This window comes from Paramormyrops kingsleyae, chromosome 7, assembly GCF_048594095.1.
Source record: "Paramormyrops kingsleyae isolate MSU_618 chromosome 7, PKINGS_0.4, whole genome shotgun sequence".
Classification (NCBI taxonomy): Eukaryota; Metazoa; Chordata; class Actinopteri; order Osteoglossiformes; family Mormyridae; genus Paramormyrops; species Paramormyrops kingsleyae.
The window spans coordinates 16,844,856-16,861,297 of NC_132803.1; the positions used below are offsets into that span (position 1 = coordinate 16,844,856).

At 37.7% G+C, this 16,442-nt stretch overlaps 1 long non-coding RNA gene across 1 annotated transcript; it reads left to right on the plus strand.

Annotated features, from left to right (window-relative positions):
- The first annotated feature begins 945 nt into the window (after positions 1–945).
- LOC111849790 (uncharacterized) lies at positions 946–14,843 on the plus strand. Its single transcript, XR_002839638.1, has 3 exons — positions 946–1,181; positions 12,802–12,921; positions 14,650–14,843. It is a non-coding gene; the product is annotated as an uncharacterized lncRNA (long non-coding RNA).
- The last annotated feature ends 1,599 nt before the right edge of the window (positions 14,844–16,442 follow it).

Here is a 16,442-nt window from a genome sequence, read left to right on the forward strand (position 1 = left end):
CTGGCATCGTTTATGTTATGGGGCAGATAGAGACTGACACAGTCAAAAAGTGTGATATACTAATAATAGGAATTTATATTGAACAGAAAGTAGGAGGCAAACTATGACGTGTTGGTTGTTTAGTAAAAAAAATCAGGAATATTATGGATGAATGAATGATCACCTGCAACATACAGCGATGGTGGTGTATTAGAGCCTTATTTGTGCTTTTTTTTTGGGGGGGGGGTAGGGTACAACCCGGGGAGGGATACATCCCGGCTGTGGGATACTCCACAAAGCTCAAGCAGCCCATAATATGGATTCTAAATCTGTATTATGCAGTCAATCTCTGATGACGTCCTGCTCTGTGATAGAACCACATTTGCTCACGTGCATTTTTCTAAGGGTCTTTGTACACCTTATATATATATATATATCTGATCGACTGCCTTATAATCCACTGGCTGCTCAAATGATTAAGTCCAGGTGCCTGTTGCTATTCGTAAATTGTCGTAAAGGTTGAGCCTTTTGTGGGAGTTTCTGTATAGATATTAAAACTGTTTGGAGCTGTTCGGTATATCTGCAGCCATTGTCAGTTTACGGTACCAATAATTAAACGAGTTATATGCTTCGATAAATATCGACAGATATATGTCTGAATCCAAAATATATTTAATTAAAGAATATTTATGAAGTGTTTGGGTTAATATATCTGCCTCAATTCGTGTATTTCATGAGTTATTTTATTTGGCCGAATATCTTTCAACAAACAACAAAACCATACAATATGGACAAAAACATGTTTCTAATACACCAGAAAGCGCATGGCAATAAGAAACAACTTAAATATTCAAACGAAGCATTGATTGCATAACCCCCAAACGTACCGTATTTCCCTCTAGGCGAATGTTGATAAACAGATGAAGCGTCATATTGTTGCGCTCTTAGCCTGGCACCGGTGAAAGAGTGTAAACACTACGCCAGGACACAGTAACACTTAGAGAAAGCTTCTTTATTGTGTAGTTTTACGTGACCTATAAACAGTTATGGTCAATCAGTGAGAGCAGGTGCCACGGAAGTTAACTGAGAAACCATAATTCAGTTGAGAGGACTTTACTGCCACAGCAAGCCAACGTTAAAAACGTGAATGGACAGAGCGGCAAGTTGATCACGAAGGTTGACCATAAACACCTCGTTACAAGGTAAATTATTATTTGAAATTTATTTGTATGAACAAGCCGTTATCGAGAAGTTGTGGAAAACATGTGGAAAACAAACACGCAGTGTAAAGAGTCAACGGTCCAACAACTTAACAAAACACAAGCAGACATGAGATAGGATAAATGTACAAGACCAGATAAGAAATTCAAAATGAAACTTCGGGAGGGGTGGCGTAGCAAAAACGTATAAGTGAGAATGTGTATAAAAAAGAACATTAATCGGGCAATTAAAAAATAAACACGTTTAATAAACATGAATTGGAATGTGCACGAAAGCAACAAGATCTCGTACTTTTTAGCCAGTCCAATAACAATAACAATTGTCAATATGTTTATATCTATATATATATATATATATATATATATAGAGAGAGAGAGAGAGAGAGAGAGAGAGAGTATTTATTACTTTCAATGTAAAATCTGCTACTTGAGGTAAAAACATACACGCAGAGAGTTGGAGTTTAACAGCATTTTAAATGATTCCTGCTATACCAAGATATTGTACGAGGAATTCTGCTTGACTTTTAAAGAAATAACAGTTAAAAACACGTCACATATTTCATGTCACGGTTATAAAACATGTTAATGTTCATTTATAATATAATCGTTCAGTTCCCACCTTTGATCCGACTCTTACACGTGGATCACACATCCAGAAAAATGCGCGATGCACGCTAGGGGCAACTTTCAGACTTTGGTGGAGAAAAAAGGGGGAAGAATTTCCTTGGCTTCGGGCAAAACAGACGCGTCTGCTTTCTTCGGTCACCTCCCACAAAAAAAAAAAAACCTTTTTTTTATGTTGAAAGTACCCCACAACAAACGCTTGGTTTTTTAAATCTGAAAAATTGGAAGTTTTGCGGAAAATCATAGTTTCCCATCAGAGTCAAAGAAACTACAAAAAGATATTAATTGCATACACACAGTAATTGTATTGACCATAGAGGGGATGGTTACGTTAATTTCTGCAATTACTAGCCTGTTTATTGTTTCTTTGTTGACCGTCCCACTGTATAATTTTCATATATCCATCCATCAAACCGCTTACCCAACTTTTCGTGGAATGCAGAGTTTGTATAAACTTCATTTTAAATCGCATATACATATACATTATAAGACGGTGTTTGTTTTACTCCTGTAACTGGATGTAGGCATGCCTCTGATAAATATGCGCTGTGTAGCCTATAATGCATTCATATGTATAATGTTTTGATAATTGACCATTCTGGGAATTGTATGTATAGTAGGCCTATAATCCCTAATATTTTGAACCTGTGTGCACAACCCTACCTGTAATCAACATATGATCGCCATATGCTCGCACTTTCCGGCTAAGTTCTCTTAGAATTAAACGCTATACGTGCATCCTCGAACATTGTTATATGACCGCAAAAATGCATTGCGAATGCAACATCTGTACTTGTCTTCAGATTAAATCCCTGTTGTTTTACAAAATATATCACTTGCACGCTTGACATCTGTAATAGTTAGATATATGATAAACAAGGGGAAAATTCCACCGTTTTCCCGTCGGGACTCCACGGGTGCCTGCCGCGCACAAATGATTTGCTTCAGTTTACAGGCAGAAATTCCCAAGATTTTATCAGCGAAATTATCCATTTGCTTTACCAGAGTTAACAGATGAATATCTCTTTGGTATCGGATAATGTCTTGAAGTGCATTTCATTGTGCTCATTTCAAAGATAAGATTTGCTTTAGAAAATGTTTGATTCTGTATACGGCCGAGTTTAATGAACATGTAAACTAATCTTGACACTCATAATGAATAGTCATTAACAGTACAAAGCCAGCAAATTCATGCACAGTTCAAGGGAATACTTTGGTGTCACGTTGAAATTGCTGTACCCTGCATATAAACCTACTTTATCGATTGAATAGTAGAAACACAAACTTGACTGAATGGCGAGATTGAAAAAGACACATGAAATATCACAAACGTTTTCCCAAACTGCAACAGACTTCATGGCCAATTTAGAGTGGTTTACTTCGAATGGCAAAGGAAATAGCTTTCCTCGCTGCTAAATGCCCAGATAATGCACCCGAGGCACAAAGTGACCATTTAATTTTGTTTACGTTTGTTTACAGTTACCATAATAACATGTTCCCAGAAGAGTCTACACGTTAAGACTAAATAAAGATGTTTTGTGCCCGGCGGTACGTTAACTGATTTTTATTAATACATCGTCACCAGACATAAAGATAGCCTTTATTTATCCCGGGCTTCATGTTTGTAGCAAACAATAACTTGATTTATTGATAGGTAGACTATATGTTTAGGTACTTATTAAATAAACTTATAAGCAGCAAAATTATTAAGCAGGTTATGCTGCATTTCACATCAGCGTCCACATGTGATGTAATGTATAGAGAAATGAGCGCACAAATAAATAAATAAACAAACTAGCAAATAAATTAATGAATAATACATTCATATACTAACAGATAAACAAATAAACAAACAAATTAATTCATTAATGGGATGGGACAGAAGCATAGCATGGGTGCCATTCGCCACGGTGTCTGGCTTCATTAGACCGATTTAAACTTTAGCAATAACAGAGATGTTTCAGCTACGCAGAAGAAAAGAAAACATTTCAGAAATTCAGCTAATCCAGTCCAGTAGACGAGGTCGTGACAGGACCACGTGCATAAATATTGGAGGTATTATTTTCAGATTTAGATGTAAGACTAAGTGCCTTGTTCGGGAGGGGAGGTCTACTGTCCTCTTCTGATGGCCAGGTTTTGGTGAGGCGTTTTCACAGAGAAATTCCGGAGAGGAAGCGCTTGTTTTAAAAGAAAGCACGAAATTCAACGTGTTGTCAATTTAATGCCTTCGGGAAGGTGACTAGCGACCTTGCCAGAATGTTCTCGTTGTACACATATATGGTATGGGGTCTTTTACTTTAACGCTTATCATTTGAAATTGATGTTTCAATAGGCTATTTTATTTCAGCCAACAGTGATTCGGAATTTAAAATCTCTTTATTGGATATATATTTATTTATTATTAGGTGTTTTCTAGATTTGTATTTTCTGCTTTGTCCAGTTATAACTGAGACGTTTTATACTGAAACGCGCCCTGATACAGTTTAGGTCTTACACGAGTTGTGTAAGTCCGTTAAATCGGAGTCGGAATCGTATTACAAAAATAGCTACCATTAATGTTTTTCATGTATTCTGATATTTCATCAGATTAAATGGTTCAACGGTTTTTTAGTCAAAGCTTATAGGCCTATGTTTTGTCCTTGAGGATATTAGATTTATTAGAGTAATTTCTATTATTAAGAATGGGTCCCCGCTGAATAGTTTCAACATGGCAGAGTTACAGTTTCATTCTGGAAATTTAATGTATGCGGAGAGCCATGGCCAATAATTCTGTCACAGCAGCATAACCTCATACTGCAAAAAGACTGCACAGAAGTTCCGACTCTTAAAGAACTAATGTAGTCATAGGCAAGCGACACGTATCGCGTTCAAAACTGGCGTTTTTCTAAATGCTTAATATTTTATGAATCAGATCCCACGGCAAACATTTTCTGCATTTTTGTACCGGTGGCCAACATTATAATCGCATGAAACTGTAAGGCCATCGTGGACAATTAAAGACACGTCTGCTTCTCACAAAATATGCTGCAACAGCGCGGTACTGCAGCAGGACAATCGTATTGTCAGATTTGCGAAGCGGCAAACCCACAGCGCCCAGCTCTTCAGCCACCATACCACATGTTTTCCTAACATTTAAATGGTTGTTAGTCCACTTTGGCTACTGAGGACATAAAAAATAAATAAATGTCGTACGTCGACCACCCGCCCCAAATAAACAACTGAAATTTTAGAGGTATTTATTTATTTATTTTGGAATTCTAATCGGGCCTATATTAAGTATAATACGAGCATACTGAACTCCATAACATATAACTACCAGTATAGCCAATAGGCCTATTTATTACTCTTCTGAACTATTATCTCAGTAGGCCACCTCACTAGTTCCAGGTTCCTGATGTATGCTCTACATGCTGTTTTTAAAAGTACAAAACATTTGTGTTTTGTGTCTTTCTCCGCCAAGTCTTATACTGCATTTTGCCTGGTGGTGAAAACCCTCTCACAATAGGCCTTTTTAATGATTCTCTGCTTTCCTATTGACAGTGATTTCACACAGCCTTACTATTGACTACTGCCAAGGTTAGAATGCATATGTACTGGGTGAGTTATTTGTGAATTTAGTTGTATTTGATGAAGAGACAGAATTTATCTTCAAGCTTGCTTAAACAAATGTTTAACATACACTGTTAAGTGTAACACAGTTAATGAGTTTAATTTTAAAAAGTTTTTAAAGTTATAGAGATAGCCATTCTTAATTTATTTGCTTGTAATAAACCTTGGTTCATGCTTGCATTCATAAGTATTGTCATTCATAAGTACACACACACACAGTTTTAGTTATAACATCATTGTTATTGTTGATATTCCTATAACATATTACAAGGTCAATAAATGTAATCCAGGATTACTGTAATCATATAACATATATGCCCCCCACCACACACACACACACACACACACACACACACACACACAGGTTTGTAATTATGTCTTTGTGGGGACTCTCCATTCATTTCTATGGTGAACACTCTAATCACAACATGACAACCTTAACTCCTACCCAGCCTTAACTGGAACCATAAGTAACTAAACAAAATATTATTAATGTTATTTTACTTTTTTGATTGCATTCACAGATCTTTGTGAGGACCTGAAAAATGGTCCCCACAATGTCAAAAAACGGTTTTTATTAAATTTGTGGGGCCCATTTGGTTCCCATAAAGAAATATACACATAATCCACACACACACACACACACACACACAAGATTAAATTGTATTAAGTGCTGTGCTGCTGTGTGGTTTTCTGTTGCTCTATGCCATACGATTTCATATTATATATATGTTCTTCCATTCTACAGTGAAGTTTTTTTTGGATATTTCACCAGACAATGCCAGGTACCCAAAGCTATTGCTCTAATAACCTTAAAGAAAAAATTAGCACCACTTAGAAGCAATAACCTAATGCCTAAGGCAATTCACTGTCATTCTACAGTGAATTTCAAATCCATAGATTCACCAAAATAATCATAAAAACCACATACATACCCTGGAAAGATGTTAATAGATCAAGGTTAATGATGTATGCATGTTGTGTAAGCTAGTCTATTCAGTCCAAGTTAGCCGCAACTCTCAAAGCTTTTCAAAAATTCACTATTTTAGTTGACCTGTGACATGACCCCATATTAAACAATGGTCTTCCAGATACATGAAATGGCCACATTTCGCCAGCATTGCTGAATTAATGAGACCATGTCATCTTTAGTTTACAGTTCAGTCAGGAACCAACCAAGTGGAAAAATGAGTCAAGGGCCACTGAGGAAGCTCACGCAAGCTTTCAGGGAATGTGTGCTTTAAATCCACTGGGCTTCCTGCTAAAACTCACCCTTTCCTCCTCATTTATTTACATTGCTCATTTTCTCTGTCATCTCTTTTACATTCTTAACCACAACCGTTACCATAGTTACTTCCTATTAGATTGCTAAGATTTGTCCCTATTGGTATAAACAGACTATTATTTAAATAACTTAAGTATTTTAATAGAATTATATATTCAAATATTTATATATTTTAGATATTTATTTATATATTTGAGATATTTAAGTCATATTTATATATAAATGATTGAACGATAAGGTTCACATTATAAAACATGTCCAACAATAACTATTGAAAATCTAATGCCAAAGCTTGTCTTTTTTGCTAGGTTCTGAACCTGCAGGCAGAATATTCTGTAAGCCCAATATGCAAAAACACATTGAGCACATGTTAATTCTCTTTAAGGCTGGGTGTGGGGGGGGTGCAACATTTACAATGCGTTTGGATCTCAGGGGAATGCAAAGACATAAAGAAAAGCTAACGGCGTAGCCTCTAATGGTTTTTCCATTTCCAAAAATACTGTTTCCATTTCTTAAGAAAACAAACCTGGATATATACCTCTGTGGTTTATACCCTGGAGGCCCTCCAAATATCTCCTCTAAGGTTTTCTTACTGTGTTTTCTCACATCGCTGACCCTGAGACTGAGAGAATAACCCTTTCACGCTTAGTTCACTTGCCTGGAGTCCAGTCTTAGTTCACTTGCAATCTAATTTTTTTAACGTCTTTGGTTTGTTTGGTTTCACACCTCCAAAACTAATCACATTCCAACTAACTTAAACCTTTTTCATTATTGCCCCGATACAATGTCAATCTGAATCTTTTGTACTGTTGTTTGCAGCTTATAATTGATGTATTTTTTTATCTTTCAATTTATGACCAGTGTACAATGTAAATTATTTATTTTCTTACTTCAGATTTAGCTTCTGGTTGTAGTAGTTACTGGTTTAATATAAAACAATGCAGTTATTTGAAATATAAAGAGAAGCAGTGTTGCACTAGAAGAGTCGTGTTATGTTCATTTAACACTTTCTGTTTTTTCTATCTATCTATTTGTATATATGTTTGTATGCATCTCTGTGGGTGTGTGTGTACTTTTCCTGATTGAGCATTTTTGTTTTGTGTTTCTCCCACAGTGAAACCATTTGTGATGTCACAACAAAACCAACAAGTAGTAACCATTTCCTCAAAGAGACCTTCAGTTGGTCGTATACAGGCACCAGTCACTGCTGTCAGTCACTGCTAGAGAATGAACAAACCACTCACACTTAAGAACTGCCCACATGATTTGACAGCAAGCTGTCCAGTCCATTTGTTTTTGTTACCCCCATTTTTTTGCCCTTTCTTGAGGTGAGTTAGAGACCATTTGCCACCTGCCTGTAGATTTCAACAGACAGAAATGCATGTGAAAATTAGAACTTACATGTGTTACACATATATGGCTAAAAGCATTTTTTATCATTTTGTTTTTGATACAATGCTTATTAAATCAGACCATGAATTTACATCATGGCATGTTATCAAATAATCATGGCAAATGCTTATATTGTTTTTTTCCAAATGGAAGAAATAATTTTGTAAAATATGAAAAAAAAAGTATCTAAAACAATGCCCTTGGTATTAATAGTCACTAGTATTCAAATCAGATAATTTGTCACAATAATTGTTTGTATTCTGGGTCCCTTTACATTAATTTAGCCCCAAATGATAGTGGAAGTCAATGAATTGTACCGTTAATTTGTTAAGGAAAAAACTTCTAGATTTGCATCCTAACTCTTATCGCTTGTCTGTTGTCTTTCCTATGTGGCTGGAATGTGAGTTCAGATAAGATAGACTGTAATTACAAGGCATGAAGAAACGATCGGAAGTGGTTCCCAAAGAGCTCTGTCTAACTTAAACCTCTGTCACACTAACAGATGTCTGTTAACTGCCTAAGGCAACCCCAAACACAAACCAGAGACAAATAAATTAAACGAAACTAAATGGCATAGATCCTATTTTTAAAATAATGCACGCCGTGGCATAATGGCATAGGGAGTGACATTTGGCTGCTTTACACAGGTATTCCATGCATATGTGTGCGTGTGTGTGCCCGTGTGTGTGTGCATGTGTGTATCTGTGTGTGTGTGCGTGTGTGTGCCCGTGTGTGTGTGTGTGTGTGAGCCCGTGTGTGTGTGCCTACTTGTGCGAGCGGGTTTTCCTATCCTTATGGGGACACAATATCCCCATAACGTGATAAATATCCATTTTTTTCCCTTATGGGGACCGGTTTCCTGGTCCCCATAAGGGAAAACTCTATTTTATAAAAAACGATGACTGCTATGAAAAAACTAAAAATGCAAAAACTCTTGTATTTTGTTAGGTTACTTATGGTTATGGTTAGGGCAGGGTAGGGGTTAAGCTTGTCATAGTTAGCGTTAGCATTTTTCCCATTGAAATGAATGAGCGGTCCCCATAAGGATATGTTTACCCTACATGTGCGTGTGTGTGTGTGTTTGTGTGTGTGCCCGTGTGTGTGTGTATGCCCCTGTCTGTGTGTGTGGTAGTTTCAGCAGGGCAGTACAATTCATCCTGCCAGGCTTGGTTTTCATCTACCCAGCTGGGGAAACATGGGTCTCTATGGCACTTCCTGTTAGCAAACCAGATTGGCAGCTGTAGTTGACCAGTGACCTCAGGGGGTGCGATGTATATTTTTGTTCTTGCTGTCTCAGTCCCAGAATAAAAAAAGAAAAGAAAATGAACAGATCCTCAGATCTTTTTTTAGTCAGAAGTGGCCCTTAATGATTTTGTCACATATGAGAAAAAAAATGGAAAGCAGTGAATGAGTGAACTTGCTATCTTTCATATGGTGGCAAACTTCAGTAGCTTGAAGGGGACCAATCTAGGTGCTGTTTGCCAAGAGTCTGTGACGACTGTGTTCGGGGTGCTACCACGTCTCAGTACTTTGCTGGGAGTCTGATTCTATGAGCCACGGCAGCTCTCTTGCCTTTAGAAGCTTTTGACGAGGCTTTGAATCACCCTGTTTGCTGATTGTTTCCCATGGAAATTAAAGCACTCCTGGGCTAAAAAAGTGTTTATCGTTTCAGATCTTACTGAAGCAAATATACTTTAAGTAGACTCAATATTTTGCTTGCATGCGATTTACATTGTGCGTTTTGCTATAGAGATTTTCTTTTTCATTGTTTTGCGTATTATAATTTCTTTTGAATTTATGACAGAATTGTGCATAATTGTGATATTTGGTCACATAGTGTTTCAGATGAAAAGCATTTGGGGATGTATAGCAATATCAGCAACTTATTTTCATCTTATTCACAGGACAAAGGGGGATGGACTGTTTTTACATGATGAAAATAAATCTGAAGATAAATTCTAAGGGCTTTCAGAGAATAGTGGGGCATTCTAACTCTAACCCTAACCCTAACCCTAACTCCTGTAGGTGGGCTCCCTGGGTCACAGTGTTTCTTGCCCCCGTCAGGGTGAGGAGAATCATGTGTGTGGAGTTTGCATGTTGTGTGGGTGTCCTCTCGCAGTCTAAAGACATGATGGACTGACAGACTCATAATCAGAAATTAATTTCAGGGTGGTCCTTCTCGGTAGACTTTGCCAGTCCTGGTGGGTTGGAGTGGGTTCCTTTCAGTCGATTTTGGTAAGCGAGGGATAGAGGCAAATTTCAAGTGGGGTTCAAATTTGTGATTTCACTGATTGGCTATGTGCCTGATGGGTAGCAAACCAAACCTGTTGTTTTACTAGCTGGCTATGTGCCTGGAGAACGCCATCCAGGATGTACCCATACCTTGTGTCATGGATCTTAGAACACAGCTATACAAGGGGGGCATAATTTCAAGGCAGGAGTGGGCAGCATAGTCACAGAACCATACGTATATTACTGATGACCACAGAACCCTTATTTACTCAGACACACACCATACATGTAGATCCAGGATGAACATATGCGTCAGAATAAACATACTGAAATGAACTCTCCTGATCTGACACTGGTGTAAAGAATATAATCAAATAAATGTAGCTAACAACAGCCAATACCTCCCCATCCATTCCAGAGTACAACGCAATCCATTAATTAAAGCACATCCCATAGTATATGCTTATCTTCATTATGCATGAGTCAGGAGAAAAATGCAGGTAAAGCTGTTTGATTTTGTACCTCATCAGAGTTTGGGGTGGGCTGGTTGGGGTCATTTTTACTCTGCTTGCTTTTGAAATTTTCTGAATTGTTGAAGTCTGTTCACCTCACCATACGAGTTATTACCCAGTGATGCATGACTTGTGCTGTTGATGAGGTAACATCGAATACAGAGTCTTAAAAAACATCTGACTGGTAGATATCAAATCGTAACACTCAGAGTGTCATCAATAATATTAGCCTCATCTAAAAAAACACATATATAATTCAGGCTTTTAAATTTTTTTATGGGTAATTTCTTAATGTTTGCTCATCACTGCATGCTTAATGATGCTCCAGAAGTTACCTGGCCACAGGCCTGGGGGGTCTCCCTGGTCCCACCACCTACGTTCTGTGTCCTGTCCTGCATGGCATAGGCTCCAAAACCCCTGTGGAATTTGACCCCCCATTGAGGATAAGCATTCGTGAGATGGATGAATGGAAAATGCATAATTCTGAGCCAGTCTACTAGATTCCACTTACAGATGCTTGTTAGTATTGATTTCAATGACAAGTGATGTAACTTAGCCGCTGGACACTGGTGCCACAAACATGACAGCAGAAAATGTTTCTAAATCTCGGTTTTACGGCAGGTAATGGCTACAGGTGGCCTTTTCATGGGAATAGGAAGAGTGAGCAGAGTGAGGGGAACAGGATCTACTGAAGCCCCCTGAAAAGTTTTCAGTGCACAAATACAGTTTGTGTGTATAAAAAAAATCACATTTGTATTGACCACTGTATGCAATGGAAAAGATCACTTCAAACTGTAATAAAACATTCTAATTAATTGTTTATGTAATGTTGTTTTTTTCATAGACGTATTACAGCGAGTTTGGGCTTTGTTTTTGAACATTCAAGGATAAAGTATCAAAAGGCTTAGTTCAGGCTGCAGTGCATTATTATTATTTTTTTATTAGCAGCTAGACTGATAGGAAAAAGGGCTTTCAGAAGGTGAAGACTTCCTCATTCCAATATGTCATTTTCCTGGCAGAAAAGTCACCACTGTGCATAAAAGAGCCTCTTAACAGGTTTTCCTAAAATACTCAGGAGCACTTTAAAGAAACAATCTGATCACATTAATCTTGTTTATTGGTAGGAGTCGTGAAATGGGTTCTGCAGAGAAACGACCCAAGGTAAACAAGGGTTTTGTTAAATATCGTTAAATAGTCTTCCAGATGAAAACTCTCATCTCTTAAAGTTTCCTTAGAAACCCTCTCTATTAAACTTGAGGATTCAAATGGTTTATGTAAATATTTGAATTGGGTCTGACTTTGCCTGTGAAGCACTGTGGAGTGTTTTGATTTACTTTATCTGTGCAAAGTCGGTCACATACTGCAACTGTTTTTCCTTTTCAAAGCTGGCTACCTAAAGGATATTTTTCTCTTTATCTTGGACCAGGGAGCCATGGCATTGGTCTTGGTGGGCTGGACTGTGTACCAGACTTCCAAGTTTCTTTAAACAGCTAACAACTTCCCTTGTGGGTGGGCACATACACAGCCCCAGGGAATCCTTCCTTGGGGGGGATTAAAATTGTTATTTTTTTATTATCTTATATTCATTTGAATTATTTTACATTCATTCAGATTATGCTGCGATCAGTTAGCAAATACATTGTTCTATTAAATCCCTCAAAATGCTTTGGTTTGCATTTAGCTATTGATGACTGTTTTGCTGCAATTCAACTACTAATCAGAAACTGTAGATTGTATTTTTATGAACTTCCACTTCCGGTTTAGTTTTCCAGTAACTGAATATTGCAAATTACAAAACATGCATATTCAGTAATTTTGTGCTAAAACATTTGAAAAGTTATCACAGTACAAAAAGGATGAATAGAATTATGGATCAGTATATGCATTATCTGCCTCCTAAAATTATACCACAAAAATGAGTATCTCACAGTTGTCGTGCGTCTTCCAGGAACGAGGAGCTGGCGTGAAGCCCTGGGAATCCGCTCGCTGACTCCTCCCCTTTTCACAGGGTGAGGAAGTCAGAGCTGAGCGTCCATAAGAAGACACATCCATTCAGCGCTGGCAGTCAGTAACTCACAGAGCACTGACATATAACCACATGCTGTGGGCAGTTGGAGAACAAATCCCAGCCTATTCCCCTCCCATCGCTGGTAGAACAAGTCCAATTTATCACAGAACCAGGGGCTCCCGATGAAAATCGACAAATGGTACACTTCAGATTTTAGACACTAAAGTAGTTTGTAGAGGCATAGCTAAGAATTCTGGACCCCCTAGCAAAATGTCACCTTGCCCTCCCCCAAATTGTACGTGTAATATAATGTTTTTAAGGGCGCCTGTAAAGTGAAGGGCCCCCTGAATCTGTCAGGGTATCTATTCCCCTACTGCACCCATGAAAGATCTGCTTGAGAGATTATCTGCATAACATACTGTAAGAAAACAAAGTAATGAATGACGATAATTAATGAAACATTTGCAGAAAGACAAGAATGTTTACTCTGTAACCAGGTACATGTAAACAGAACAATAATGGCCTCACTTTACTGCAATTTAAATGATAGGCTTTGTTTAAAGTGCTTTCTTCACCTGATTTCCTGACGCATTGCGTCAGGAACCACACTAAAGGCATAAAGGCTTCCAGCTTTAACATATAATAACAAGTAAACATTTCCAGAAAATGGAAGAGCGATATAGCTGCGGGTGCATGTTTTTATATTTTAAGCAACCACTGGCATTTCCTCCCAGAGCACATGAAAACGAAAACATTTGTTATAAGTAGATTTAATGCCACCAACTATAGAAATTAGTCATCTAGTATAGAGATATTACACGTCTGCTTGGCTCTGGTGAACTCAGCGTCTGCTTTCTCCCGCAGTCTTTCTCCCAGTATAATTATATCAGTGGCAATCTGGTTCTGGAATTAACCTGTTTTGCAAAACTAATGGGGTTAGATTTAAAACAGATGTAGAGTTCGGTATTTTCTGTGTGGCAAACATATGTTAATACTGAGGTAAACAAATTTGAAGATGCCCCCCATTTCTTTATTACAATTTGAACTTAGAGCTAAACTTTCTTTTTTATCTCCACTTTTGCATACATTCTGCCACTGGGATGCATTTAGCATACAATACTGGAATTTTCAGTAACGCTTCACGTGAAGCTGTCACCTGTAATGCACTTTAGATATCTTCATCATGCATGCCGGTAATGCATAATGCGTAAGTATAAGAATTAGTATGATTTTTACTGCATTGAAGGTATCTATAGTGCATTATTGATGACAGCTTTCTAAAGCATTCATAATGCATAATAAACATGGCTATAATGAGTTATGCCTTTTATAAATAGTTATAGCCATGTTTATAATGCTTTATGAATGCATTATAATGTGTTGTGAATGTGTTCATAGATTCTTATAGCCATGGCTGTCATAGAAACTGTTGCCCAATTTTGATACAATTTGATATCTACCAGTCAGCTGTTTTTTAAGACTGTATATTTAATGTTACCTCATTGACAGCATTAGCCGTGAATCACTGGGCAATAATGCGTATCATGAGGTGAACAGACTTCAACAATTTAGAAAGAGTGGATGGCCTTCATTTGTAAGCTAATTGCAGATGTTTTCTAATATTAAAAGATATGTGTATTATATCTATAGGTAGTGAAATACTGTTGATCTCTAGCCAGTTATACATGGTGAAAATATGACAGCCAGCTTTCAGATGTTCTGACCAGCTGAGGCTTTTATGGTGAATGCGAGTTCAGTGTGGGCCTAAGATGATGTTATTGGGTCCAGGCCAGAGGGGATGGTGACACATCTCTGAAAAACAGCTTCTGCCAGTGGATCAAACTGGGAGGCGAATTTGGGGGGAGTATACTGGACAAAGAGGGATGAGCAGTTCCACCCCTGACCCTGCACTGGTCCACACTGCAGACACGAGGCATCGGGATGGTGCCGATCTGGGTGACGTGATTGGCTGAGAGCCTGCTTACTGATGGATGGATTCATTTCTTTAGAATAACTTACAGTTTGTGTCCTCTGAAAACACATTAAAAGAGCATCACTCACATGAACAAACAGCCATAAATCTTGAAGACTCTAGGAGCAGCATTTAACTTTTGGCCCTGATGACTTCCATTGTGGAGTGTGCTCCAATTGTTCATTTAATATAATAGTTTCAATAAATGCTGCATGTTAATTTAGATTGGTAACTTCTCTGCGTGTTTTGTGAGCATGCTCTTTCATCCACGTAATTTTGAGATTCAGTATCAGAATCGATATAATGATTTGTACATACAGAGTAGAACATGGTTTCTCAGTTTGCAACACAGTTTGTGGATTTCCCTACGCAAACACACCTACTAAACCTGGTAATTAGCAGACAAAATGTGTTTGAGCTGTGAAATCTGTAAACTGTGTTGCAACATAGCCCTCCAGGACCAGATTTGGACAATCCTGGAACACAACAGCAAACCAGAAAGTGGTAATGAAATTGTTTTTAACCCTTCAATTTCCTGAAAACAATTACAAAAACATGAGGAGAAAATTTTCAATTAGGAATTAGCAGATTCCAAGCTTTCCGGTTGTAAAATGTCTAGCTGCTTGAAACAGTTCTTCATGCTGGATTTTATGTAAGCATTCAGCTTCTCCTGCTTTGCACACTAATCTTTTCACATTTGTATTGCACATCAGTTAGAATCCCATCATATTTACTTTTGGCTAAATTTGCTAAAATTTAATTTGGCAGTAATTGTAAATTTAATATGTAATTACTGTTATTTTAACCTGCACGGCACTTCTAATTTAAGACGGCATGCTGTGGACAAGCTGCTTTATTGTAAGAATAAATGAAGGCGTTACTAGATTTTATATAACCACAGTGGTTCATGAACGGGTTCGTTATTATATGGCTACTGATTTTGCAAATATGTTTTTGTAAATATTTTGTGTTATTGGGATGTAACTCCTGTTGAGATTTGAGTTTATATTTGAGATTATGTTAAAATAAATAAATAAAAATTTTAACGCTATTGCTGCTGGGAGCAGCAACCTGAGATCCCCGTGACTTAGCCGTTGGGATTTAAAAAGTTGAACCATACTCAAAGCTTTTCCCTTTTCACCTCTCAGTCCTCATACAGAAGAGCCTGTATAACGTATAAGGAGTTGGCTAGCTAGCAAACTAGTCATGACTAATAAAAACACACAAATTCACTACTGTTAGCGGGTGTGAGTTATTTGATGCTACACACAAGTCCAGACCAATATTCCGAAGCCAGGCGCCTCCCACTTCCCTGTCTGGCAGACTACCAGGTCAGTATGGCCGACACTTAGGTCAGTATGCTTTCACTTTCACCTAGGGACTTATGGGTCACAAAGGTTAAATCCTTTATTTGTTTTTAAGTGTAAGACTCTGTTCTGAAGCTGTTAATGATTTCGAAGAAAATAGGCACTGTGAACCCAACTTCGAGAAGAAATAGAAAGTTTCTTTGACAACTTAATCTTGAAAAAGAATAAATATTAGTTAAAAACAGAGTGATTGCCTTTAATGTTTGATGGGTATTACAGGATAGTGGCTATATAAGGAGTTT